General features: G+C 46.0%; 1 long non-coding RNA gene across 2 annotated transcripts in view; it reads left to right on the top strand.

Moving 5' to 3' along the window:
* LOC122453798 overlaps nt 1-23,491 on the top strand; it is a 67,585-nt gene extending 44,094 nt beyond the window's left edge. The window contains exons 4-6 of one of the 2 annotated variants that reach the window (XR_006273175.1): nt 5,237-5,388; nt 12,586-12,781; nt 23,135-23,491. This is a non-coding gene — a long non-coding RNA (uncharacterized LOC122453798). The remainder of the gene's footprint in view (nt 1-5,236; nt 5,389-12,585; nt 12,782-23,134) is intronic. The other variant, XR_006273176.1, reaches the window with a different exon arrangement.
* Nucleotides 23,492-27,823: the final 4,332 nt, after the last annotated feature.

A 27,823-nucleotide genomic window follows, 5' to 3' on the forward strand; every position in this document is an offset into this window, starting at 1 on the left:
TTGGTCCCCTCCTCTGTACTCTCTGAACATGCTGGGCTTGCCTCTACATATCACTCCTATACATAAATTCTCTATTCACATGTTTGTTCCCCCTTCTAGACACCATGTCTTCTTATCTGTGTCGTTCCAGTATCTGGCACAAAGGAGGTGCTGTCAGTATTTCACAGATCTATTTTTGGAATCTCTTTGAAAGTTCATTTAAAAATATTCCACAAAATGCTGATTTCTTGGAAATGTTTTTTGTTTGTGGCAAGACTCTTGGATTGCCTATTTCTGAGTCCTCAAATGCTGAATAGGGAGGGGGTCTTTAGGGCATCAGGGACACTCAGTGCCTTAAATGGGATTTGTTTCTTTTATTTGATAGAACGATTGTAACAGTGAAAATGTCTTACGTGTGTCTGACATGCCACCCTTGAAAGCCCTTTCAATCTTCTTACCTTATTATGATGTTCTGATTTCTAAGGCATGATCTAAGGCATATTTCAAAATCTTATAAAAATCAGGTACCCTTTGTGATTTATCTGAAAGTTAGTTTTAGAATCAAGCACAATTTTTCGTTCATTCGACACATGTTTACTGCATATCCATTATGTGCCAAACACTGTAGAAGGCTCTGATGATACAGAGATGGAAAGTCAAAATTCCTGCTCAGATTAGAGGCATTGATACAAAGTGACGAGGACTGCCATAAAGGTGTCACTAAAGACCGGGAGTAATGGGCAGGAGTGCTTGATTCTGCCTGGAGAGAAGTTGGGGGAGGTATCAGACCAAGATAATGGTGATGCTGATGGTGATGAAGAGGATGATGATGACAATGATATTAATAGTAATATGCAGTGTTTGCCAGGTGCCAGGCATTGTTCTAGATGCTTTGCACACATTAAGTCTCTTGAGCCTCACAACCACCATATGAGGTCGGGGTTCTTAATATTCCCATTTTACAGATGAGAAAATTGAGGCACACAGAGATTGAATAAATGGCTCAAGATTGTACCAGTAAGTAAGTGGTGGAGATGATCTACTGTTTCTTGAGTTTCTGGACCAAATAGCAATGATAATACTGGCCAAGGGCAGTCTTCTGCTACTGCCAAAACCCGCTTTCCTTGGCCCCCCTCCTGAGGTGCAGCCCACGTATTTCTTGAGCCAGCCTTTGAGCTTGGCAGTACATCGAGGGCTTTCCTGTCCAGAGGGTGAGCCTGCTTTGTGGTCGTGGCCCCAGTCAGTCCCAGCCCACGACGAATAAAGGGTACTGGTTGAGATGTGGGATTTCCAACTGGACAGCCTTGGACTAGACCTCTGGTCCTGTCAGTCCTCAGCTATCAACCTCTGAGCCTTAGGCTTCCACCTCTGAAATGGGGGGAACAACTGTATCCACGCCTCTGTGGTCTCACATCGGCTATTTCTTACTCATCTCCAGCCCTAGACCCAAGATAAGGCCCCCCAAACCACACAGATGCTGAAAACCAGCCAACTTGGAAGCCTGTGGAGTCCCCTGGCTTCACTGGAGCCATTGTTCTGCTGCGGTGGGTGGGGTGAGGGTGGGCCCTCTGGCAGGGAGGGGCCTGGGGCTTCAGTGCCTTCAGCAGCCGTCTGCCTCGAGATTTCCCCCACACCTTCCTGTAAGCTTTCCCTTCAGACGCTGAAGCAAATGGAGTTGAAAGCAGCAACTTTACGGGACAACAGTTGCGATGGGCTGAGGGCCGGCAGGAAGACTGGAAGTGGGCTTCGCCTGGGGCTGCGTCCCTGGAGAAACCTTGGGGCCAGCGGCATGCTCTCTGTTTACTCAGGGGTTTCCTCACTGAACCCGCTGAGCAAACAGCTTTGTAAGGAAAGGGAAAACGTGATTTAGGCAAGGGACTCACTGGCTCTGATGGAGTTCAAGTGGCTGTCTACAAATTGCCTCCCCCTGCAGCGCCAAGGAGGGCACAGGCTATACATCACGTCCCTGCCCTGCCCAGACGGGGCCAGCTGTGGGCTCCACCTCTTGGAGGGCCGCCTCCTGGTACACCAGGTGCCATTAGGGAATGTCATTAACTCTTTCAGGCATCTGAAGTGATTTCCCAGCGGAAGAAATTTGCTTTTTTACGGCAAAACTGCCTGTCTCTTCACTCACTTTATTCCACCTCACTCCTATCCTTGGTGGAAGGGGTTTTTAAAGCAAAAAATACATCAGACTTATACTGTGCAAGGTTTTTAATAGTAGCAAGAGAGAAGTTTGCCTAAGGAAGGTTCTATTTGGAAAAAGAATTCATGCTTTTTTTTTTTTTCCAGAATGAAGGGCAGGCTCCAGAGGCTTCATAGCTCCAGGCTCTGGGGAGGCTAATGGTGGGGGCAGGTGGGCGGGAGGGCAGAGGCAGAGGGTGGAAGGAAGGAGGGAGGGGCCCTGAGGAAGCAGGAACTTAGTCACCAGCAGAGCGCAACTCTGTGGGCCTGCGAGGTGAAACTTAGTCACAGTCAGAGTAGGACTCTGTGGGGCCTGCAGGGTAACTCGATTGAAAGTAAATAGAAGATTTATTTCCTCTAGACTCTGAGCTGCAAGAAACATCAGATTCTTTCCAGAAATGGATTGTGGGAAGATGAAATAGCAGGGCCTGATTCAATGGCTGAGTGTCTCCCGTGTGTCCCTGCACCACACTGCCCGCGGCGGCGAGACCTGTGGGTGTCCAGTGGGGACACTTGCTGATAAGACAGTTCCTGCAGTGACGATTATGGACAGCAGGGATTGACTGAAGATTGAGCGAGAGCCTCTTGTGGGTTGGGGTCAAGGGGGAGCATCACAGAGGAGGCAGGGCTTCCCATCCTTGCATCCTTGGGAAAGTGCTGGACAGAAATAGGGGATGGGACTAGGAGTGGGACCAGGGACATGGCATTCCAGAGCTGGCTTTTCATCCTGGCTGCAGTAAGGGATTTGAGGGAAAAGCCTTCCCCTCCCTAGAGATCCTCCTTCCTACCAGGGGCTACTGGCCCCTGATCAGTCAGTACCCGGGGCTCCAGGCCACACTGAGGTCTCAGGGAATTCTCTGGACTCTGGGCTCTTTGCCATCCTGGAAAAGGCACCAATTATATGCTTACACTGGGAAATAAGGGAAACCAAGGTAGATCCAGACTTTTTGCTGGAGAGAGTTCCCACTGAGCGGAGAGCAGGTGGCTGCAAAGCATACAAGCTCTGAGCAGGGCTCAAGCATGTGGCCCTGCTCCGAGGGGTGCAGTGGATGCCCACGTGGCTTCGAAGTACCTGGTGAACCACTCTAGCTGTGATGTTCAGGTCCGCAAACTTCCTGGTTCCTCCTCCAGGGACTTTCACCAGATATAGCATTATATGACCTGGACTGTTCTACCCAGGACTAACCCCTCACCACACCCTACCTTGTTTATCTGACCCTCTTTCCCATGGGCAGGTTAAACCTCCAAAAAATATGTTTGCTTTCTTCTCCCCCACGTTTGTAACTATTTCAAAAATGTTCTCCTTTTTGTTTTCTCCTTCAAGAATTTCATAGGAAAGAAAGATCACAGGATGGTTGGTTCAGACAGTGAGAAAAGCGGGACTGGGTGGGTAACTACAATGTCAGGGGATTTGGACCAAGAAATACTTCTTTTCCCTTGTCACTGCACCCAGTGGAGAAATAATTTTAGCCATTCTGAGAAACGTGAGCAACACAGAGGGTTTTATGGGCCTCGATTGCAAAGTGCACTCATATGCAGTTATATTCATGAGAAGATTTTAAACATAATCAAGGATTTTTTAACAGTCATTCTGAAGCCAGGGAAAGATGTCAGGGGTTGATCTTAGACTACCGCCAGCATTTGCTGCAGGGCCCACGGTGCACAAAGGACCTGGTGTCAGCTGAGAGCTCTCCTGTCTACCACCGCCAACGGACGGACCCAGAGAGGAAAGATTTTTCTAGAGCGGAACAGTAGTCCTTAGGATACAGCGCTTTATTCTGCTTCAATGAGACCAGTATTATCATATTGTCTCACACTGTAGACTGTTAAGAATCTACAAAATGTGCTTTTCGAGCGTTAACGTGTGCTATGATGACACATTATTTCGTCTCTAGGTTTGTTTGTTTTCGAGATCTGAGTGTGTTTGACCCAACTTCTCAATGTAGAGTCTGTGTTAAGGCTTTTGGTTGTTGTTGGCTAGTCACTAAGTCATGTCAAACTCTTTGTGACCCCATGAACTGTAGCCCGCCAGGCTCCTCTGTCCATGGATTTTCTAGGCAAGAATACTGGAATGGGTTCCCATGCCCTCCTCCAGGGGATCTTCCTGACCCAGGGATCAAACCCACATCTCCTGCATTAACAGGCAAGTTCTTTACCATGATTCACCAGGGAAGCACATAAGGTCTTTGGTACTTAGCTTATTTATTATTTCCAACTGGAAAAGTCTTAGTAATAGAATCTTTTCCTTTCCTTCCCTTCCCATTCTTTCCCTTTCTCCTCCCTCCCTCTTTCCCTCCCATCCTTCTTTTTTCCTTCCTTTCTATATTCTTTTTGTCAAAACAAAGTCTTCTCTGTGCGAAATTTTCAGCACAATGCTACATTTTCCACTGCCACATTATTCTGGAAGACGCATACTTTAATCCTGCTCCTACTTTCAAACACCCTTGGCAGTTCTCATGGCTCAAGTCCTTATCATCTCTCCTTTTTATTACTGTAATTATGTAACTGCTTTTCTTATCTCACTCTTATTCCCCTTCCTATCCATTAACCACACGGTTGTCAAACTGAACTTTGTTAAGTACAGAGCTAAGAAAGCTGACAACACACAGGCCATATATGTGGAAATGAGCCATCTCAGAGATGCTGTGGGTGTGAATGGGTCCCCCTTTGAAAGGCAATATGATCATGTCTATCAGAGTTATAAGAACAGACACCCTTTGATTCAAAGTTCCTCTTCCAGGAATTTATTCTGTAGATATCCTTGTACATGCAAAGATATATGTGTGAGGATGTCAATTGTGGCATTGCTTACAATGGCAAGATACTAGAAACAAGTTGAAGGACCACTGGTAAGAGCTATTGAAATGAATGATGGTAACTGGATGATGGAGTTGGTAAGGACCATTTGCTGGTTTATTCTAGAATCCATCCCTTTTTGTCCCCTCTAATGATTGCTTGGTGTTGATCCCTGTCCCATCTCTAGGGGTAGACCCAGTTGGTGGAAGCCTGTCAGTCCATCATGTTTCCCTGGCCTTAGGACTGTTTCATGGAAAATAAAATCTCATCCAATCAGGATGAATATGAGACTTGGAGCAGCTGCAGTTGGGGGAACGCCTGGAGCTCCCACAAGACCTGAAGGCAGACCCTGAGGCAGGAGCTAAGCCAAGGGAGTGTGGCTGGAGAATGGAGCCTACCGAAGTCCAGCTGGTGACGTCCTGAAGCTGGGTGAGTGCCCTTTGCCTTCTGGTTCTTATTTCAGTGGCTTTGAGGTAAGCGTTCATAGGCAACCGTAAGGATGCTAGGCACTAAAGAATGCTCATAGCCTATTTATGTCCAGGTGGATTTCTCTCTGTGGTGCTCTGTAAATGAGGGTGTTGTTGTTCAGTGGCCCAGTCATGTCCGACTCTTTGCAACCCCGTGGACTGCAGCACGCCAGGCCTCTCTGTCCCTCACCATCTCCCGGAGTTTGCCCAAGTTCATGTCTGTTGCATTGGTGTTGCCATCCAGCTGTCTCATCCTCTGATACCATCTTCTCCTTCTGCCCTCAATCTTTCCCAGCATCAGGGGCTTTTCCAGTGAGTCAGCTGTTAGCATCAGGTGACCAAAATACCAAAATGAAGGTACTATACAGTGAACATAGAATATGGTTCTTTGTACATAAATAAAAGATGTGAGAATGAGTGAGTGCCTCTGTGTGTGTGTGTGTGCATGTGTGTGTGTATCACATGTATAAACAGTCCTGGTCAGCCCATGCAGGACCTTTAAACAAGTTCGGAATAGATGCCCCCTCTGGTATATCCAGCCCATGCAAGGGAGCAATTTGGCAGGCAAGTGTGTAGTGGACTCGTCCCCTGGGCTGAGTGGATTTGTGCCCAGCAATACCCTCTAATCCTTTATGAATATACTTGTGTATGATATTTCTGGTATAAGATACACACAGAACTAGAGAGAGAGGTTGCTCATGGGTTATGAAGACTCAGAGTTTGGTGGTAGTGGGTAGAAAGGAGGTTTGCCTTCTGTACTGCTCTTGGAAGAGTTTGAATTTTGCTGACATGTGCACAAATTACTTTTCACAACTAGTTCATTTAAATGAGCAAGTTGAAAAGCAAAGAAGAACATCGATTTGATCTTAGGTACTTCCTTACTTAAAATGCAACAATGAAAACCTTCAAGGAGTCCTCCTGGAGAAATTCCAGATCCTTTAGCCCATAATGCAGAGGTTACAACCAGCTGCAGTGGCCTGCTCGCCTTGTCCCCAGCCGCTCCCTTCCTTCACCCCGCGCTTTAGTGGGCAGGCGTGGCCGTGCGTTGTCTTACCTGGCGATGTGAGCTCAGCGCACCTTGGCCTTTGCTCCTCTCTTGGCTCTTCCCCACACTCCACACAGGGCACTTCTGTCACCCGCTGGCGCCTTCCTTCTTGGGCGCCCACAGTGCTTGGTGGTGCCTCTCTCTTTCTTGCTATCTACCACATTTTCTTGTAAGTATGTGTTTATACCTACACCACCCGCTCTTCTGTGAGTGAGCTCTTTGAGGGACCTGGGTCTCCCTGGACCTAGGACAATCAGTGCTTGTGACATGATGGGAAGAGGTACCTCATAACTGTCCCCTGAACAAAAAGAGGTAGGTTCAGATTCCAGCTGTCTTTTTACTGAACTCTTCAATCATTTTCAGATGTCTTTTCTCTCTAGGCTGCAAATGCTTACCTGTCCTTTGTCTGTCTGCCCCATAGCGATTAGCCAGGTTGTAGCAGAGCTAGAGTTCCCAGCCCAGCCCAGATTTCATTTCCTCACTGTTAGCAGCTGGAGCTGCTAACAGCTTTCACTTCACCCAGGTTGCATCTGAGGTTCACAGCATGTCCAGTGACCTGCTCTTTGTCTGCCTTGACAGGCATAGGGTGTCATAAACTTTTCATCCAGTTCAGAAAAATTTTAAAGTTGGGGGAGAATTGAAGAGTGAAAAGAGAATTTGTAGAAATGTAGTCGGTCACTTGGGCGTCCATCCCATTCAGCAGTCTGCTGCCTTGGAAAGCCAGGTAACCTGGATACGTGTACAGGAGCCATACCCACGGAGCCATCTTTCATATTTAATACTCACAAAGCCCAGGAGAAATCTGTCATCTGCAGATGAAATCAGAGAGGCAGAGTCCTTCCAGAAAAGAGACACAGTGAGGCAATAGTACACTCTTCATTCATGCAGAGACGCTGGTGGGGATCGCTCAGGGAGGTGCTGACCCACTGCCCGGCCTGACACTGCCGCAGCATCATCAGGGCCCAGGAAGGACCTCGCTGGCTGTTGGCTGGCTAGTGATGCACAAGGAAAATGATGAGCCATCAATTCCATTTCTGGTTTCCACCTTCAAGAGCAATGACAGATTGAGACTGTTAGTTGTTGGGGGTCTGAGGAAGATGCAGTGTCCAAGACATTGGACAACAGATTTGGAGCTGCCACTAGCCTATATTGTGTTTTTGCACAAATCAGGAGAAAAGATACCCACTCTGGGCTGACCCAGCTATACACAAGGGCAGAGGGCTTGCATTTGGAGATGCCTCTATCCAAAGAAGGGCTTTTCAGGTGGTACTAGCGGTAAAGAACCTGCTTGCCAATGCAGGAGATGTGAGAAGTGGGTTTGATCCCTGGGTCAGGAAGATTCCCTGGAGAAGGAATACTCTACTCCAGTATTCTTGCTTGGAGAATCCCATGTACGGAGGAGCCTGGTGGGCTACAGTCCATGGGGTCACAAAGAGTCAGATGCAACTGAAGTGACTTGGCACGCACGCTATCCAAAGAAAGAGTGCTTGTTCCTTTGGGTGGGCACAGCCCCATGCCAGGCACCTGGATCTCAATCCTTCTCAGCTGGGAGCTGTTAGGTAGTGTGGGAACCACATGGCTATACTTGTGTCCTAGAAGGTACAGCTTTCAGGGTGTTTAGAAAGGAGAGGTGAGAGAAAAGTGAAGTGATTATTCAGGGTTGTTTTTCTCAAAGTGTGGAACTCCCAATCAGAATTTCCTAAGGTACGTGATAAGAATGCGTTTTTCCTGGGACCCAACTCAAAGCAACTGAATGAAACTCTCTGAAGGGTGAGGGCCAGCACGTCTGGTTATTTAACCAGTCCCCTAAAGGATTCTAATCCTGCCCGCCCAACTTAAGAACTGCGGGTTTAGCAGCTGTTGTGTCAGGGGTCCTGTGCTAAGTCTAGTCGTGTCTGACTCTTTGTGACCCCGTGGACTGTAGTCCCCCAGCCTTCTCTGTCCATGGGATTTTCCAGGCAAGAATACTGGAGTGGGTTGCCATTTCCTCCTCCAGGGGGTCTTCCCGAGCCAGGGATTGAACCAGCGTCTCTTAGTTCTCCTGCATTGGCGTGCGGGTTCTTTACCACTAGCGCCACCTGGGAAGCCCCGGCATGTGTGTGTTCAGGAATCTAGAACTGTCTGCCTGGGCAGAGCAGAAACAGACCGTGCATCCTCAGCTGTGCAGTGTCGCCTCCTCGCGCGTCCTTGAGGTCTTCCTGACGGCTGCTTCTCTAGGATTTCGGGCTGATGTCATTGTTTTTCCTGGCACCAGTGCTTTGCTGTTCCCAAAAAGCACTTTTAAAAGTATCAGCTTTTAGGATAAAAACTCTAGGAATCTGGAAACAAAGAGTGGGTAGGACTCAGATAATTCCACACTTGTCCTTCCTCCTCAGTCTCGGGCTTCTTTCCTGTCTTCTGGTCCCATGGCAGAGAACGTTTCTGGCTGAGCCATTTCAAGGAAGTCTCCTGGAGGTGCTGTGTTTCCATTTTGGTTTCAATCTTACAGGAAGGTTAAATTACATTGTCCTAAATTCCAAGGGGCTGATCAGTTTGCTTTGTTAAGCTGGTATTTCTGTCATTTGAGTAAGGCTTGAAACATGATGTGATCGGCCCATAATCTGGCCACTTTTATTAGGGGAGTTTCACAGGAACAGAATTTTAACTAAGCCCCCACGTGCTAACTTGCACCTTATATTATAGACACCCGTTACTCTGGGCCACAGGGAGTCACCTGTACACCCAGCCTCCCTTCTTGGGGGATGAAGTCATTCACAGACACTGTTCACTGTGATCAGTGGAATATTTGTGTCCCTCAGAATTCATATATTAAACTCTATCCCCCAATGTGATGGTATCAGGAGGTGGGACTTTTGGGGAGGTAATTAGGTGATGAGGGTAGAGCCCTCATGAATTGGATAAAAGATGCCCTGGAGAATTTCTTTATCCCTTTTGCCGTGTGAAGATACAGTAAAAAGACAGCCAACTTTGAATCAGGAATGGCCAGCTATGAGCCTGGAATCGGGTTGTCACCAGACACTGAATCTGCTGGTGTCTTGATCTTGGACTTCTCAGCTTCCAGAACTCTGAGAAATAAGTATTTGTTGTTTAAACCACCAGTCTGGCATTTCTGTTAGAGCAGTCCGAATGGATGAGGACATTCACATTGCTGACCTTGTGCTGACCACAGTGCAAGATATTAAGAATGTTAGGGGTTGAAACTCTGCCCTGCCTCCCAGGAGTTTAAGTCAGACCCCCACTGTCCCGTGTGGTAGCCACCAGCCTCCAGTGGCTATCGAGCACTTGAGATGTCCACATGGAGATGTGTTGTAAGTGTAAAATACACACCAGTTGGCAAAGCTTTGTAGGAAAAGAAGTGCCTATAAAATATCTCATTAACTATTGTTTTATACTGGCTACATGTTGAAATCATATTATTTTTGATATATTAGGTTAAATAAAATTTATTATTAAATTGTTTTCACCTATTTTTATTTTTTTTAATGAGGCTGCTAGAAAATTTTATTTACGTGTATAGCTGGCATTATGACTATTGGACAATGTTCTCTAGAGGACAAGAAAAACAAGTAATTGATGATCATAAGGTAATATGATTAGTGTTGGGATAAGGAGAGGGACAGGGTGAGCCAGGAACGGACTGAAAGAGCCCTTATTCAGCCTTGGGAGTTAGCAGAAGGCTTCCAGGAGGAGGTGCTATCTAATTAAGACTCAGAAGCTGAGTAGGAGTGAGGTGAAGAGATGGTGAGGGCTGTGGGAGGTGATAGGTGTGGTGCATTCCTAGAAGTGTGAATGGTTCAGCAAGGCTGTAGCTGAGTGGGGGTGAGGAATGGAGAGAGACAGGCTGAAGAGGGAGGGTGGATCAGGATGTGGGGAGGGGGCACTCTGTTTCTTTCTGCACTGTAGAGCTATGACCTCCTTGTCCTGGAAATGGGATTGGAGGTGTTAGAGATGAAAGGGTATTTGCTTTCCTTTCCAGCTGGGGTGGGCACTGGAGTGAGAGGAGAGCCTCAGCAATATTGGCGGTTAGGAGAAGGTAGTTAAATTTTTGTCCCTTTTGCCAAGTGTGGAACTGATGAGTTAAAACAACTCTTGTCAATGAGATTATGTATATGAAAAAGCTTTGTGTGTGTAATGCCCCAGTACAAACATTAGCTTGTTTGTTCTGTTTAATTGGACCTTGATCTTACCATCAGAATATTGAAATTATAAATTTTATCTTTGGAAAAGTCAGATTTTAGCCTGTTTTGTTTTTAGAGGAGGTGAGTCTCAACAACTATCTTAATAAGGATAATAATAATGATAATCCTTTTTAAAGCAAAAGAATCTGAAGAGACTAACAGTTCTGACACAAGAAAGTTCAGAATTTTGGAAGAATGGGACAGCTCAGGTCATAAACCAAGGACACTGTACCATTTCCCCTTCTCTCAGGATGCCATGCCTGCAGAAGTGAAAGGCAGAAGATTTATACATAAAAGCATCATCAGAATCCCTCTGTTCTTGCACAGTGCGCCTTTATCCAGATGCCTAGTATTGTCATCAAAATTCCAGCAGGGCAGCCAGCTAATGCTTGGTGGGGGATGTTCAGGAAGTTTCACTTCTGTTTGGGGCTTGGCTTTGCTCTTCAGTTCAGTTCAGTTGCTCAGTCGTGTCCGACTCTTTGCAACCCTATGGACTGCAGCATGCCAGGCTTCCCTGTCCATCACCAACTCCAGGAACTTGCTCAAACTCATGTCCGTCGAGTTGGTGATGCCATCCAACCACCTCATCCTCTGCTTTGCTCTTAACAGGCAGTAAAATTGTTAGCATCTGAGAGTACATTTATCATGAAGTGGTTAGTTTGCACGTTATTTTCTTTGCCTTGGGCTTTCTCTAGACTTGGGAGAAAGGCAGAATTTGTCCAGTTTTGCACACATAAATGTCCCTTGGCCCCTAGATGGCTCAGAATTGGATTATATCCTCCTAAGCAAAAAGATTCTCCAAGGAAAAGAGATGGTTTTGGACATCTGCTCATTCATTCTTTCCACTTACTGGCACCTACTATGTGCCAGGGGCTGTACTAATCACTCACAGAGAAAAGATGAATGCAAAAGGAGCCCTTACTTGGATTGAGCTCATAATCAGAGGGGTGGACTTGTAATCAGTGGATCAGCTCCAATGTGGTTTACTGTTACACTAGGGGTAGGTACGCATAGCTATGAAGGACTATGAAGGGAAGCAGGCATTCGAGTTCTGTGTGGATGTGGGTAGGAAATGCAGGAGAGCCCTCACCTTGGTGATGACATTGGAGCTGGCCTGAACATAAGCAGCAAAAGTTAAAGGCTATTTGGGGGGCTAAGAAAGTGCATGGCCTGCTCACGGAGTGGGGGGCTTGGGAGTGAGGCGCCTGAAGGACAGAGTGTTGAGATGGGACAGGTGGGTACAAGAAGAACCAGGTATGGCACCAGAGGTGTGGACTTCTTCCGGGAGAGTGTCTGGTTGGAAAGAGACAAACTCTAGTCTGTGGTGGAAAGATCACCAGCAGTGGTAAAACCTGGATTGGAGGAGTACGGACTGGGCAGCTGCCTGGAGGCCGGCGAGTTGGAGAACTACAACTGTCTACAGTTCCTTTCCTTCTCTCTGGACGACGTCCAGGTGGCCTGATGGCCCCCTAGCTAAAGGCAATCTTGTGTTAAAGCAGAAGAAGCCTTGGGCTTCTCACACAGGGTGCTCACACACGTATGTCGTGGGGATCCAGACAGACCGCCCCTTGCCTCTTCCAGGTGGATTTCCCCCTTGGCCCACACTCCTGGCTTAGAAAGAACCTTAGTCACCAGGGGGAATGGCTGAGTCTCAGGGCCCGGCCTCCAGTGGCAGGGGTTGGCTGGCTTGAGGTTTGAGGGCCTGGCTCTGGCCTGGTGCCTGTGTCTCCAGGGCTGGCTGGGAGGCTGGACTCTCTCCACTGGGTGATGCTGGGTCTGCAGGACCATTGCAGAGTGGCAGGAACCTTGGTGAAATGTGAAATTTCCGCTGGCCGCCTGCCACTGTTCCCACTGCATACTGACACTCCACCCAGAGGCAGGATGCCCTGCCCTGTGGAGCGGTTGGGAGTGATAAATACATTTGTTTTTGAATTAGAACCTTTCCTGGCACTGGGGGGAAATGCAGCTGTAGCTGCCTGGCCTCGCGGCTCTCCAAGACTTGATGCAGTCTGGGCCCCCCCCCCCCCGGCACAATCTGGAGCTGAAGGTGATTACCCTGGTTTGCCTGAGCCCAAACTTCCAAGGACAGGCACTGAGATGAAGGGCCCTCAGGCGGATTATCAACATCAAAGGTACCGTAATCACACCACTCCAGGTAATCAAAGCCCAGCACAGCCTTTCCGGTCATTTCCCTTGTTATGGCAATGCACTCTGCTTGCCTCAACCCTGAGAGTGGAGGTCAGATCGCCTGGGTCACCTTGAGGAAGGAGGCTTGGCATTTACCCAGGTGATGAAGCAGTCTTTATTTCACTCTTCACCGGCTCAGCAAAGTTAAGCAATTTTAAATTTTAAAAAATGCTCCAGAGACTTCTGTCAACTGCAAATCCAAGAGGCAGCCCTGATAGTAGAAGTGCCCTTGGCAGGAGCAGGCTGGCCAGCAGCGATGTGCCAGGAGAAGTAGGGATGGGGCTCCCGGGGCTGCTCCCCAGGCAGCTGGCCCCTTCGTTGTGAACATCCCTGTGCAACGCACCCAGAGGTGGGTAGTCCCTGCTGGGCACCTGTGTGTGCCAAGTGCTGTGCTGTTCATGTGAGCCCAAAAGGACGACTTTCATTTAAGCTGCAGTGTAATAATAACCAGGAATTCATCTGGATAGCCAATTCTCCTTGGTTAATATGTTTTGGGTAATTTATTAGGAGAGAGAAGTTAAGGCATTGGAAATAATTTTGCTCTTCATTGTCCCAATCTGGTTAAAATATCTCTTGATAAAAAACAATACTCAGAAGTCAGCACTTGATTTTCTAAGTCATGGCTCTTCTGTTTAAGCATAACTTCAGGAGGGCCCGAGGGCTATAGACTTGCTGAATTAACAAACAGTACAACATTGTAGTTAAGAATATTCAATCATGAGGCACAGCCACTTGGTCAGATCCTCCCAAAGCTGTGTAATCCCAGGCAATTACACAGTTACGCTGTCTAAGTTCAATTTCTTCACCCATAAAAGGAAGACAAATATTACCTACTTCATAAGGTGATTGTGAAGATTAAAAGGACACCTAGGTAAAGGTACTGAATAAGTATTCAGTAAGCTGGAATCAAGATCGCTGGGAGAAATATCAGTAATCTCAGAAATGCCGGTGATACCACCCTTATGGCAGAAAGTGAAGAGGAACTAAAGAGCCTCTTGATGAAGGTGAAAGAGGAGAGTGAAAAAGCTGACTTAAAACTCAAGATTCAAAATACCAAGATCATGGCATCCAGTCCCAGTCACTTCTTGGCAAATATATGGGAAACAATGGAAACAGTGAAGACTTTATTTTCTTGGGCTCCAAAATCACTGCAGATGGTGACTGCAACCGTGAAATTAAAAGACGCTTACTCCTTGGAAGAGAAGTTATGACCAACCTAGACAGAATATTAGAAAGCAGAAACATTGCTTTGCCAACAAAGGTCCATCTAGTCAAGGCTATGGTTTATCCAGTAGTCATGTATGGATGTGAGCATTGGACCATAATGCAGGCTGAGCAGGACCAATTCTGCAGGCTGAGCACTGCAGAATTGATGCTTTTGATCTGTGGTGTGGGAGAAGACTCTTGAGAATCCCTTGGACTGCAGGGAGATCAAACTAGTCAATCCTAAAGGAAATCAATCCTGAATATTCATTGGAGGAACTGGTGCTGAAGCTGAAGCTCCAATACTTTGGCCACCTGATGCGAAGAGCTGACTCATTAGAAAAGACCCTGATGCTGGGAAAGACTGAAGGCAAGAGAAGAAGGGGACGGCAGAGGATGAGATGGTTGGATGGCATTACCAACTTGATGGACATGAGTTTGAACAAGTTCCGAGAGATGATGAAAGATGGGGAAGCCTGGCATGCTGCAGTCCGTGGGGTCGCAAAGAGTCGGACATGACTGAGTGACTGAACAACAGTAAAATATTGTTAAGTGCCTACTCTGTCCCAGGTGAGTGGAGCATAAGTACTCATATTCTAGATGAGTAGAATATGGTCCTTATCTATAGGAGTTTCAGAACTAGTGTGGAAGGCAGATATTGTCACATATACCAAACTTGGAAATACAGGCAGGTACAAAGTACCACTGAACTCAGGAGTATCCATTGGGTAACCAGGGAAGACTTCACAGAAGAGGCAATCTTTAGCTGAGTATTGCCGGATGATTAGGAGTTCAGCAGGTAGACAAAGCTGGGGAAGAGCATTCTGAACAGTGTCAGCAGCTTGTACAAAGGGAGGCAGGAAAGAGTGTGGCCCAATCAGAGAACCCTAGGAGTTCTTAAAAGATAAAAAATTTAGAAGGATAAAATTTGACTCATAGATTTATAAATTGAGCACCTGTCAAAGGTTTTATTGAACTCATTAATTAAGGAGAAAATCAATATGATGTTATAAATGGTTCAAAGGAGAATTCAAGCAACATTCATCTATAAATGATCAGGAATGATGAAAAGATGTTAAGAATAGATGCAAAACGGTTCAATACCATGGGGTGATAATCTATTGCATCTCCAGGGATACAATTTGCACTTCTATGGCCAGGAATCATTTACATCACTTTCACTAGTATATGACTTACAGAAATAAAACATAAAATAGTCTACAACTCAACAGAAATAAAATAGCTCAAAACCAGAAAAGATAACGATAACCCAATATACTGCACCAGACAGAACATTCAGTAATCTATTTTTGGCCTGTTTCAAAATTTTTCGCATTTTTCCTGGCAGAGTGGTTTAGTTTTATTGGAGAGCCATAGGGGAGGGTGGGACATGGATAACGGGGAGATGAGGCCTGAAGCGCAGACAGGGACCAGATCACAAAGAGCCTAGACCATCATGCAAGGAAGTCTGAATTTTACTGTTCAGCCTGCAAGGTGCAGGATGGACTGTGGGAGACCAAGCCTGGAAGACTGAACCAGATGGGGCGGATGTGGGGAGAACTAAGAAGGTCCTGAAATGAGGTGATGAGAAGAGAAATGGAGATACGGGATTGACAGAGTACAGGATGAAGGGACATCCGGTGACTCGGGTGTCAGGAGGACAGAGGGACGTGACTAAGTAATCAGAGGAGGCTTTGAGGGAGGTCTTCTGGGTGTGCACCCAAGGTGATGTTTTCTCTGGGGACCTTTATTTTTTCTGTTGAAATGTGGACCTTTGACTCTGATCTGCCTTTTCAGTTAAAGAGAAGACACTTCAAATGGGTATCTTTCTTGGGAGAGAACTCACACCTTAATTTTCTCTGGATTTTCTAAATGCACAGATTCCTAAGTTATAGTTTGGAGAATTCTTATAAATCAACTTATTTCTCTAACTCATTTGAACCCCTTGATTCTGTCGTGTACATGGCTGTTCATTTTGCTGGTTTCCCTCTGTTCGCCCCTGTAACTGCTGGCTTATCCCTTCTTCTTTGTCTCCCTTTCTCTGCCCTGTCCTGGGGGATGGCTGATTTCCCCAAACTGTATCACCTGGGCCCCCGTCCTCTGCCTTCTGATTGGCTTTGATGCCTGGAGAGTGGGATGAGAGAGAAGGCAGAATATTCTTTCTCAGGCCCCCTTCCTGCTTTGGTAGGTTCAGGCCCTGTTGTCTCTAGTGACAGCAACATTCCTGAGCTTCAGTTTTCAACTAGGGTTTCCAACATCTCTCCTTCCTTTGCCTCTCTGGGCCTAGGACAGTGTTAGGGGTGGAATTGTGTCCCTCCAAAATTTCTGTTGAAATCCTAACCCCCAGAAGCTCAGAAAGCGACCTTACTTGGAGTGGGGATTATTGGCAAATGTAATTAGTTAAGATGAAGTCATCCTAATCCAATATGGCCAGTGTCCTTATAAAAAGGGGGAATTTGGATACAGACATGAACACATGAAGAATGCCATGTGAAGACTGGACCTCCGCTGCCACACACCAAGGAGCACCCAGAACCTAGGTGAGGAGCTGGAACCGTTTTTTGCTAGAGTCTTCAAAGGAAGCAACCCTGCTAACACCTTGATGTCAGTCATCTGGACTCCAGAGCTGTGAGATGATAAGTTGCAGTTGACTAAACCATCCAGTTTGAGGTAACCTATGCTGGCAGCTCTAGCAAATGAATACAGGCTGGTGACAGTTTTCTGCTGTGGCTTGTTCCTTAACCCCACTCACATATCCAAAAATATATATATATATTCCTTCACTAGGCTTCCCTGGTGGCTCAGTGGTAAAGAATCAGCTTGCCAATGCAGAAGAAACTGACTCAATCCCTGGGTCTGGAAGATTCCCTGAAGAAGGAAATGGCGACCCACTCCAGTATTCTTGCCTGGAGAATCCCATTGACAGAGGAACCTGGCGGGCTACAGTCCATGGGATCGCAGAGTTGGACACGACTAAGCGACTAAATAGCAACAACATCCCTTGGTTAAAAAGTCTCTTCAAGAGTTCCTGGTTGAGTGAGCCGTCTATTTCTGGCCACGACATCACGATCACTATAGATTCACTATCATGTGATGGTGTTACTCGCCTTTCCCTTGTAAGAAATGTTATATTCTCGGGCTTTTTATACTCTTCTGAGTTGTTGTGCACTGGAGTCATTGTTTTCAGTTAACCTGAGATTGTTACTGTGGAGAGCAGCCTGCCTTTGCTTAGCCCGCTATCTCTGCAAAGGGCAGCATGCGGAGGAAGAGCTGGTGGCAGGCAACACGCACAGCTCTCAAGGTGTTTCTCACGACAGCCCAGCTCTTAAAAGCTCATGCCAAGCTGGGTGACTGGCTTGGCTTTCTAGGCCCTCGTGCCTCCATTTCCGTATTGGGATCGCATCCATGGAGGGGTCTTCACCTTCAACTCCAGGAAAGGCAATATTAGAGCCGAAGAGACACACTTGTTTGCGTCAAGCCTCAGCGCCGTAGAGGCTTGCTCTGTGCTGTGGAGTGCGGCTCCCTGCCTGCCCCCGCACACTGCAAACACAAGTATCTCTTTATCCCAGCGGCTCTTTCCCCTCTTCTTCATGCGAGTCTCTGAACAAAGGTTAGCCTGTGTTCTTTGGCTGGGTGTCCAGATTTCTCCTCTTCCCAGCACAATGAAAAGATCTCTTCTTAGCCCAGTAGTCTTATTTATTTTCTCCAGTCAAGACAAGACACATCACCAGTTATTATCAGGGGTGATAAAGTGACACTTAAGCAAGGTCATACAGATGGCAGATGTCCATACTGTTAATTTTCTCAGACTTGAAATACCAGCATCTGTTCTTTTAAATGTGACTGGCACTTACGTATTTAAAAGCTAGTTCGATTTATCCCATTCTGGAATTTTCTGTCCACAGAATATTGTGCCAAACAGGTGGTTCTGTGGTGGTCTGAGAATCCTCACAGCAGTGCAATAATAAAGTTAACAATAATAAACTTCTTTTCTATTGTTACTTAATATTTTCCAGGTGCTTTCAAAGCAGTTCTATTCACAAAAGTTATCTGAGTAGCTTTGATCTGAGTGTCTGAGTATCTATCGGAATAGTGTTGATCCTGCTTCAATTTACCAGTCACCTTCTCCCTGATATGTAGACAGTAAACAGGTAAATATTTACATTTTAGTACTTTTACTTTTTATTCTTGGCAGGTGATTCTGGCTTTTCATTTTAGGGAGTGTTATAAAACTGCTTTTTAGTGTAAATCCATGTCTGATTCATGTCAATGTATGGCAAAAACCACTACAATATTGTAAAGCAATTAGCTTCCAACTAATAAAAATAAATGGAAAAAAATAAAATAAAATTTCATTAAATAAAAAAAATGAAAAAATAAAAACCACAAATGATATGTAGATTTGGCAAACATTTTTGAAAGTGGAATGAGCCAAAAGTATAGGAAATGCTGGTTCTTGGAAATTCAAGACTCCTCACCCAACAAATAGATCTAGTTCCCCACAGACTTCAGTGCAATCCCAATAGAAGCAGAATAGAAAGAAAAGTCAGTGGCTTCTCCCCTCGCCCAGCCCTAATGGATCTTGTGACCTGAACATGTGGGCCAGTCCTGATGGTTGTGGCTGAGCTGCTCAGGCTGAGCCCCGCGTCTCAACAGGTGCCTTCAGAGATTCCCCTCTGCTTGGGACACAGCCAGGGTGGCCTCTGCAGACCCAGGAGCGTGCCTGGGGAGGGTCTTGCTCCGTCTCTAAAGACAGTACCCCCATGGGAAGCTGAGGCTGTGCCCCTGATCTCATTTGCACGGGGGTGCAGAGAGCACCAGCCCACGCCAGGCTCCTTGTAGGGCATCACATATTCAGGTGATGCATTAGTTCCCCAGAGCTGCTGTAACAAATCACCACATTCTTGGTGCCTCAAAAATGACAGATATTGATTCTCTCACCGTTCTGGAGGCCAGAAGTCTGAAATCCAGATGTTGGCAGGGCTGGTTCCTTCTGGGAGTTGTGAGGGAAAAACCTCCCCAGGCATCTCCCATGGCTTCTGGTGTTGCCAGCTTCCTTGGCTTCCTTGGCTTGTGGATGCATTGCTCCAGTCTCTGCCTCTGCCTTCACATGGCCTTTAACCCTGTGTGTTCATCCAAACTTCCCTCTTCTTATAAGGACAGCAGTCATTGGGTTAGAACCTACTCTAACCCAGTGTGACCTCACCTTAACTTGATTTCATCTGCCAAGACCTTGTTTCCAAATGAGGTCACATACACAGGTACTGAGGTTAAGACTCCAGCATGTATTTTGCATGGGGTGAGGAGTAGGAGGAAACACAGTTCTACCTCTACACGTGGTGACTGGAAGCTACAACATTTTAGATTTGGAGGATGATGCTCAGGCCTTGCCGATGTGGCTGAGACTGAAATCCTGGCTCTCCGCTGACCCGTGTTAGGTGCTGAGGGTGTTCAGTCTCCATTTCCTTATCTGCAGGCTGGGAGGAGAACAGCACTGCCCACCCCTAGAGTCTGTGTGAGGATTAAGTGGGATAATTCATGTGCAACACAGCGCCCGGCACAGAGAAAGCCCCAATAAATCTACAAAACCTTATATAGCCTCCACGCATGTCCAGTCAGCCTCCCATAAACTAGCAAGCATCACAAAGGATCCTTGACAATAAAAAATGACAGTTTCTGGTCTGGAAAGTACAAATAAGCTTTGCGGAATCAGGCATCAGTGCTTATGTGTGGTTACATTTTGATTTGAAAGAATGACCCTTTTGATGGTTATACAACACTGTGGTTTCTTATATAAACTGTCAGCATAATGTCTACTGTTTGAATAAGGCTTCTAACTTTTCAAAGTGTTCTCATTTGATTTTCACACAGACCCTGAGAAATGGGCAGGGTAGATATTGATAATCCCATTTTATAGATAAGGAAACTGAGACAGTGAAAGTAAAGTCGTGTCTGACTCTCTGCGACCCCGTGGACTGTAGCCTATCAGGCTCCTCTGTCCATGCGATTCTCTAGGCAAGAATACAGGAGTGGGTTGCCATTTCCTTCTCCAATTTGCTTTAGATCAGTGAGTACAGCAGAGGGGGCTGCCTGCCCAACCAATTTGTCTTCCTTCCTTTTCCTTGGTAATGAGAGACCCCTGTATTGTTCAGATAGGGATGTGCTAAGTTGCTTCAGTCATGTCTAATTCTTTGCGACACTATCACCCCCCAGGTTCCTCTGTCCGTGGGATTCTCCAGGCAAGAATACTGGAGTGGGTTGCCATGCCTTCCTCCGGGGCATCTTCCTGACCCAGGAATTGAACGTGTGTCTGCCTCTTATGCCTCCTGCATTGGCAGGCAGGCTCTTTACTGCTAGTGCCACCTGGGAAGCCCTATAGATAGAGATATATCCAGTTAATAAAGAACATTTCCAGAATCTTTGGCTAACAGGACTGGCCGGTGACATGTAAGCAGCAGTGGGGTATGGGGGAGCTTCCAAGACAACCCTTTAGAGGAGGCCAATTCATCTGGCACGGGCCCTTACTGCAACCTCTGCAGTGTGTGTGTGTGTGTTCATTTATTTTCGTCTAAATCCGGGGTTGGTTGGTTCACATTTGATGTCCCTAGTCAGGAATCTACACTCCAGAGCATGGGAGGCACATTTGGAGGGTCCTGGTCAGAAGTCTATTCTCCAAAGGTGGCAGAAGACAACCCCCTGGATCTTGACTTGAGGATCTGTTAATGAGCAAGAGGATTCGCATGGGTGAACAGTGCGTTGGCCAGAAACAGTATAAAGGCCCCTGCACCCTGGCATTAACGTGGTGTTGGAGTGAGTCCACCTGATGATGCCCCTCCCCCAGCTTGGAGAAGCGCTCGGAAGGGGGCTTTGTGGAGTTCTGTGCACTGCTGTGTCCCGGAGGCCTCAGCCACTGACGCAGCTGGGAGTTGGGCTGATGCTGCAGTTGGAGCGCTGTCCCCTCTCCCTTCCTTGGGTGAATTCCCATGTGAGCTGTTGTCTGTTGCTCTCAATACTTCTCTGAGTGTCCATGAACCACTGGTCTGATGTTCTGTGCTTGCTTCTGGGTATGTACACATATTTGTACGTGTGGTGGTATTCTGCCTGAGACCTGCCTTCATTCTGACACCCTGTGCCCAGGGAGGTGGTTGGAGAGGAGAACTCTAGCACTCACACACCTCTAACCGGCGGGGTCGGGGTTACCACTGGCTACTGAAAAGAACCCAATGAGTGTGATTTAGGACAAACCGACTGACGTCACAGTAAATGCCCAGGCAGCTGTTTGAACAAGTGATTGTCTCGCTGGTTGTGGTTACTTAGAGCCGATGGAGACACTGGCCAGAGCAGCGCCAATCTTTCCTGCAACGATGGAATTGAGATTGGTCTCCGGCTCTATTTATTGCTGAAATTGAGGTCATATAAATCCAGGCATGCTGGGGAGGCCGTGTGGATGGATGGGGAAGGAGGTCTGCCAAGAGAAGAGGAGGGGGTACACACACACAGACAGTGCTGAAAGACCACGTGGCAGTGTGGCGTGAGCGTGGGAGACAGCAGGACCCCGGGGAGCCTCCTGAATTCCTGCTGACCTGCTGGTTCTGGATTTCGGCTCCTTGAGGATGTCTGACTGATTTCTTGCCCTGAGGTTCCAGGAGCTACCTCTGTAGCTTTGTAATAAATTACTCTGTATTATTGCTTAAGTGTTTGAAGTGCTTTCTGTTACTTTAACCAAAAAAGCCTTGATGCAATTCAATATCACACTGGAATGTATATAAATACCTTCTTAAAAGGTTTGTAAATCTGTAGGCTCTATTAATACCCATTCCTCCCACCCCATTAACATCATCTTGATAAAAGACACACACATATGCACTATACTCACGCTCAGTTCAACCACCAGGTTACAGCTTCCCCACATGCCTAGATATCTTAGCCACACATGCATTTTTCAGACTCCATAATTCATTTGACTGGGTTTTAAGCAGACTGAATAAACCAATGAATAGAAAAAAAAATTGCTAAACTTTTCTTTGAGGTGCATCCCCCTTCTTAGAAGTAAATTCAAGGACAAGTTTGCCGCAGACCTCTCAGCACAGCTCTCGGGTTGGTTCCAGACCTTCACCGCACATAGCGCAAGAAGTGTCATGTGTCAGTCATTCCTGCGATCTGCAGGCGGGTTGCCTTTCCATTTCTGCACCAGATGGTGTGTGCAAAGGAGTGTGAGGTTCAGCCCCGAGGGGAATCCTGGCAGCAATTTCCTAACTCTGAAGTGCTGCCTTCTTGCCTGAGTTATCTTTTCTGGCTACCCAGTTTTCCCACTCTCACGCCACTGTTACAGATTCTGTACCTCAGGTTCTCACCCTTTCTTTCTAGAAGTTTCCTTTTCTTGTTTCTCTCTGGAATCAGGGAATGACAACTTTTTCTTCCTTAGGAGTCTGTCCCCAAATATGTCACCCAGACTCAAATGGATTGGATGTACTCTCTCCTGGGGACCTTCACACTGACTGTTCCCTCTGCTGGGAATCACCCCCCTCCCCCGCCCCGCCACCCCTCTCTCTCCGCCACCACCCCCACCCCAGACAGCTCCTGGGCACATTCCCTCACCACCGTCAAGGCTTTGTGCAAACCTCACCTTGCCCGACCACCTGCCTCAGAACTCCCATCCCCCTTTACCCCACATCACTTCCCACAATCCAACATGTCACTTCTCACAATCCAACATACTGTATAATTTACTCTTTTTGTTTTTAATGCTTACCATTGTTAGAAGGTAAGCACCTCAAGTGCAGGGGCTTTGTTTTGCACGTGTTGTATCCCAAGGGCCTGGCATTTGGTAGGCCCGCAGTGAACTTCTGCTGAGTGCTGGAGTGTCTGCTGCCTCCCACTTGTTTGTAGAAAAGCCTCCCTTGAGTCACAAAAGCCTGACTCAAGAATTGATGATTAAGAGGAAATGAACATGTGACAAGGATGGCAGTCAGGCCTGGAGAGCTGGTGACAGTTTGAACAGTGAATCAGCCATGTGGCAGCCACAGAATCTTTAGTTCCCTCCCTGAGGGACATGGATAACAGTGTCTGAGGCACTTTTGTGAATTGTTTTGTAGATACTCAAATCACCTCCAGAAAGAAAAAGTTAACTGCATGATGACCAAACTGTAGCTATGACATGAGCTGCTCCATCTTGCAGTCACAAGAACTGGCCTCAGTGAAATGGGAACACACCTACCCTGGAACTGAAGATTAACTGCTTAAAGTAATCCATCCAAGGTGATGCTGACCCGACCACCACGTGACCCATTTCAAGATGATTGTTGGAGCTGCCTGTGCTGTTCCACATGTAGGCCTCCACCTGAAACTCCCCATTAGAGCCTTTTGTCCTCTAACTGACACCTGGGAGATGGTTTTGGAATGCTAGTCTGCCATCTGCCCAGGTTGGGACTTCCTGAATAAAACATCTTCCTTTTTCCACCAACCCTTGGCTCTCAAACTTTGATTTTTCAGAGACAAGCGGCTGAACCTGAGTTTGGTTCTGGCTCTAGCCTGTAACAGTCACATGGGGCAAGTCCATTTGGGTGAGAAACCAAAGCAAATGATCAGAATCTCCTTCAGTCAAAGGTTCGAATCTAAATTCACTCAGGTGACCCTAGGGAAGGCAACACTCAATGAGCACAGAGGTTAGTTGGGGCTAGTTTTGTCAAGTTAAAAAAAGACTCTGTTAGGTGCACAAAACTGTCGGCCTCCAGGGGCATAAACTGTGCAGACCTGTGACACCCTTTATGAGAGTATACATGATAGAAATATTGATGGAGAGTATTATTGATTGTGTGTTATATTTGGGTAGGTAGTTATTCATCCAATATTTTATGTCCTAGCTTTCTTTCCTTTAGATGTAATTAACTGTTCAGTTTATGTTAAGTATTATTGTTGTTAAAACAATGACATTTAAAAAGAAAAGAGAAAGTTGGGCTATGATGGGGAGAACTGATGATTAGGTCGTGATGTAGACATGAGCTATTTATGAACACCTGTTCTGGGCTGCATGGAAGAGTGGAGGGTGCCAATTCTGTGTTGAAAGGTACAGGTCAAGTTTTTGCTTGACCTCTTCCTCAGAATCTTGGGTAAATAATTTCATCTTGTTTGGGCTTATTTAGATCATCTGTAAAAGAAGATTAGACCAAATAAACTTAAGATCTTCTGCAGTTCCTAAGGGTTGTGGTGTGGGATGTGCTGGGCATTGTGTTATCTTCCATGGCCCTTAGAATAGTGGAGACGATCCTAAGCCCTCATGGGGGGTCAATGTTCAGCAGGTGAAATATGCATCAAATCTTACTTAGTTTACAAAGGGGCAAAATACTACAGGAAAACATTCCACTTTTTTTTTGAGTGATTATTGACTTTAGAATGCATCAGGAAGCATAAGTCTGTTTTAAGGTGGAAAGTGAGAACTTGATCATCTAAGAAAGACCATCTAAAGTAAAGGTAGGGTAAGGACCCAAAGGGGACTAGAATGTCCCTTCCTGCCATGGACTGAATGGTTGTATCCCCCAGAATCATATGTTAAGTGCTAACCCCCAAAATGATGGTATTTGGAGGTGGGGCCTTGGGAAGGTGCTTGGGTTGTAAGAGTGGGGCCCTCATAAATGGAATTACTACCCTTATAAAAGAGACCCCAGAGAACTGAGTGGCTGCAGAGAAAAGACCTGCAAAAAATGCCATTTGGAATCCCACCCTGAAAAGGGCTCAGGAATCCCACCACCTGGTCTCCATCAATGAAATTTGCCATCTGACAAGCCCTCCTCACAAACCCATGAATCCGATTTTTGGATCTGCAGTGTAGATGGACATGGAGAATTCACCTAATTCTGGAGGAAAGCCTCCAAGATGAAAGAGTCCAGAATTATTCCAGCAGGGAAAAGATTTAGGAGGAAATAGAAACAATGCCAGGGAGAAGGATAAAACTTCGCCAACACGCACAACATCTATTTACTGTTTTGGGGGAGATAAGAAGTAGGGTGGCACCCACTAATCAGAAGCAGGGTCTTTAATCCAGGAATGAGCAGAGAACAAGGAAGACAATCTCTCAGAAATTAAAAATAGAAGAGCTAAAAAAAAGGCAGACTTAGCAGATACAGTGGAACGATCTCCCAGAAAGATGAATCAAAAGACAAAAATGCCCAGGACGGAAAAAATGATAAGAATAAATAAAGGAATTGGTCTCAGAAGGCCAGCTGTAATCCAATAGGAATTCCAGAAAGAGAGGATAAAAAGAACAAGGTGAAAGAATTGGCAAATAAATGATACCAGAAAATCTCCCTGTGAATTTGAAAAGATCCATGCCATGTTACACCACTTTGAAATCTCAGAAACTGTGGATAAACACCCTAGAGGTATAAAAACAGGTTCTGTTCAAAAGAACAGGAACTGCAATGGCCCAGGACTTCTCAGTAGGAATACTCAATGCCAGAAAACCAAGGAAATCAAACTTCAGTTCATTTCTCTCCTCAATGGCAGCAATTTCTAATTATGTAAATGTGAACTGTCGATTTAACCAAAAATGAGAATTTATCTATATTGGGAGAATAGGGGAAGGCAAAATAGGGAGACTGATGTAATTCTTCTAACACAGCAAGAAGCCAATATGTCATGTCCCAAATGGATAAATCAATAGCAGTATAAGCTTATATACAGGGGAAAATATAAGAAACAGCTGAAAAGGACAGGTGGGGGAAGGGAGCAGGAGACTGTCTTTTTCATTGTAAGACTTGTGTTATTAAACTTTGTAAACTACTTGTATGCACAAGATGCTAAAATCCATGGGAGGACCTTGAAAAAAAAGATCCTTTCCTTTTTTTCATCCCCTGATATGTTTGCTTTGTTTTCTCCAAGGTGGTACTCAACCCTGCCCATCTTGTAAGCCCTTCAATGTTAGGAGATCTGGGTCTCCTTTTTTCTCTGGGTACAGAGGCTTATCTCAAAGACCAGTCCTTAATAATGTAGGAAAAAAGAAATTTCCAATATGGCTTTGTGCCATGGACATAAAATACATGAACATTGTTCTTCATCTTCCTGGCAATATTTTGTGAAGTTCTTTTCCTTTTTGGTGTTTAGGGAGCTTGTCAGGCCCGGAGTGGACTCAGGTGGTGAAGAAAGGCTGTCCACCTTGTTGTTCCTGGCGACTCCACCCTCAGTGGCTTCCTGAGCTGGTTTGTTGACTAATGGGATAAAGTCAGCCTTGGTTTTGGTATCCTACAGGTTGGAAGAGTTTTTTTTTTCCTTTTTTTTCTTGGCATGAACATAAATTTGGGTTTGCAAAAATCATCACAGAACAAGTATGTCAAGTATGTCATAAAACCTTGAAAAAAGTTGGGGTGAGGGAAGAGATTTAGATTAGGCAACACCCCTCACCGCTCTGTCCTTTTTGATTTTGATAAATCTTTTAGAAGTGCTACAGATCAAGGGGAGAAAGGAACTAAAATATATGCTGTAGATCCTTATCTCTTTGGGGTTTGCGTTCTTACACCTAAGGTGTCTTCTTCCTATAAACCACAAATTCCTTACAAATTTTGTAAGTGCCTTACAAAAGGGGCCACTTCCCTGGACCTTTTGTTGGAGGGAGGGTAAGGTTGGACCAGCAGTAGCAGGCAACATTTGGGGGAGGAAAGAAGGATGCTGCCAGAGCTCAGTGACCCTCAGGAATACACAGTGAGTCCACAGACCTCCCAGCGGCGCAGCAGGAGGGGCCCTGGGCCAGGACACAGTGCTTCCTTCCCCTCAGGGTCTCCTTTGCCCTTCAGGGGCTTCAGGTTCATTTTCCCGTTACTGCTTAAAGAGCCCACACAGGTGAACCCCAGGAAGGTAATGTCTGGAAATGGCCCATCTCCACTCACTGTTCTCCTTTTTCCATTCTCTTTCCATCTTTCTCTGATTTCCTTTTTCTTAAAGGATCTGATAATTTTTCAGCTAATTGCTGAATCTTTTGGGCCAAGTAGACACATGCATACTTCTCTGAGTTTGTTGAGATTAAGGGAGGTGGGGGAGTTTATACTTCCTAAATTTGGTTATTTACAATTCTCCTGGTGATTTAAAACATGAAACACCAGACCTGCCCTTGGATGAGATCTGGGCTGAGTTTAATCCAGCGCATGCCAGTCTAGCTCAGCCCCAAACTAGGGTGTATGGGAGTGGAAGGCTTGTTGAGAGCCACGGTTATCTGATTAAGAGCACTCATTAACATTTGAAAAGCAGGTCTTGCCTCTGCTCTGCTTCTTCTTGCCTGATTTCTAGCAGCTTGTCCAGGCTCTGATTTTCTCTTCCAGAAGATTCCTCCTATGATTCAGCTTCTGTATCAGCCAATGAAATCAGTCACCCTCATCTGTATAAGACCAACTGTTTAGACAGTTCTAGAAGTTGTTGGTATTTTTTGCCATGTATACCAGAAACAAAAGGCAGATGCTTTCAGTGGCTCTCCGCTAGAGAGGGTTATGGAGTAAGTTGCAACATATCCATCCTGAATTACCCACCACCCTCCCGGCCTGGGGCTTTCAAGTCTTCTAGGAATAGTCTCAGTTCCCCATGTCAAGGATAGCACTTTACTGGCCCTTCCGGTGGAATAAGTTTGCTTCCTTAAGAGAAAAGGGAAAGGGAGGTCCTACTTTCTTATCTAAAGGGAAAAGAATCAGTTTACAGTTCATGTAAAACTGTAAACTGGTGTGGTATTTAAAAGAAATCTTACACAGTTTTATGTTATATTTCTACAGTATTTTCTACAGAATGCAAACATTTCTTTGTTCTTT

This window comes from Cervus canadensis, chromosome 15, assembly GCF_019320065.1.
Source record: "Cervus canadensis isolate Bull #8, Minnesota chromosome 15, ASM1932006v1, whole genome shotgun sequence".
Classification (NCBI taxonomy): domain Eukaryota; kingdom Metazoa; phylum Chordata; class Mammalia; order Artiodactyla; family Cervidae; genus Cervus; species Cervus canadensis.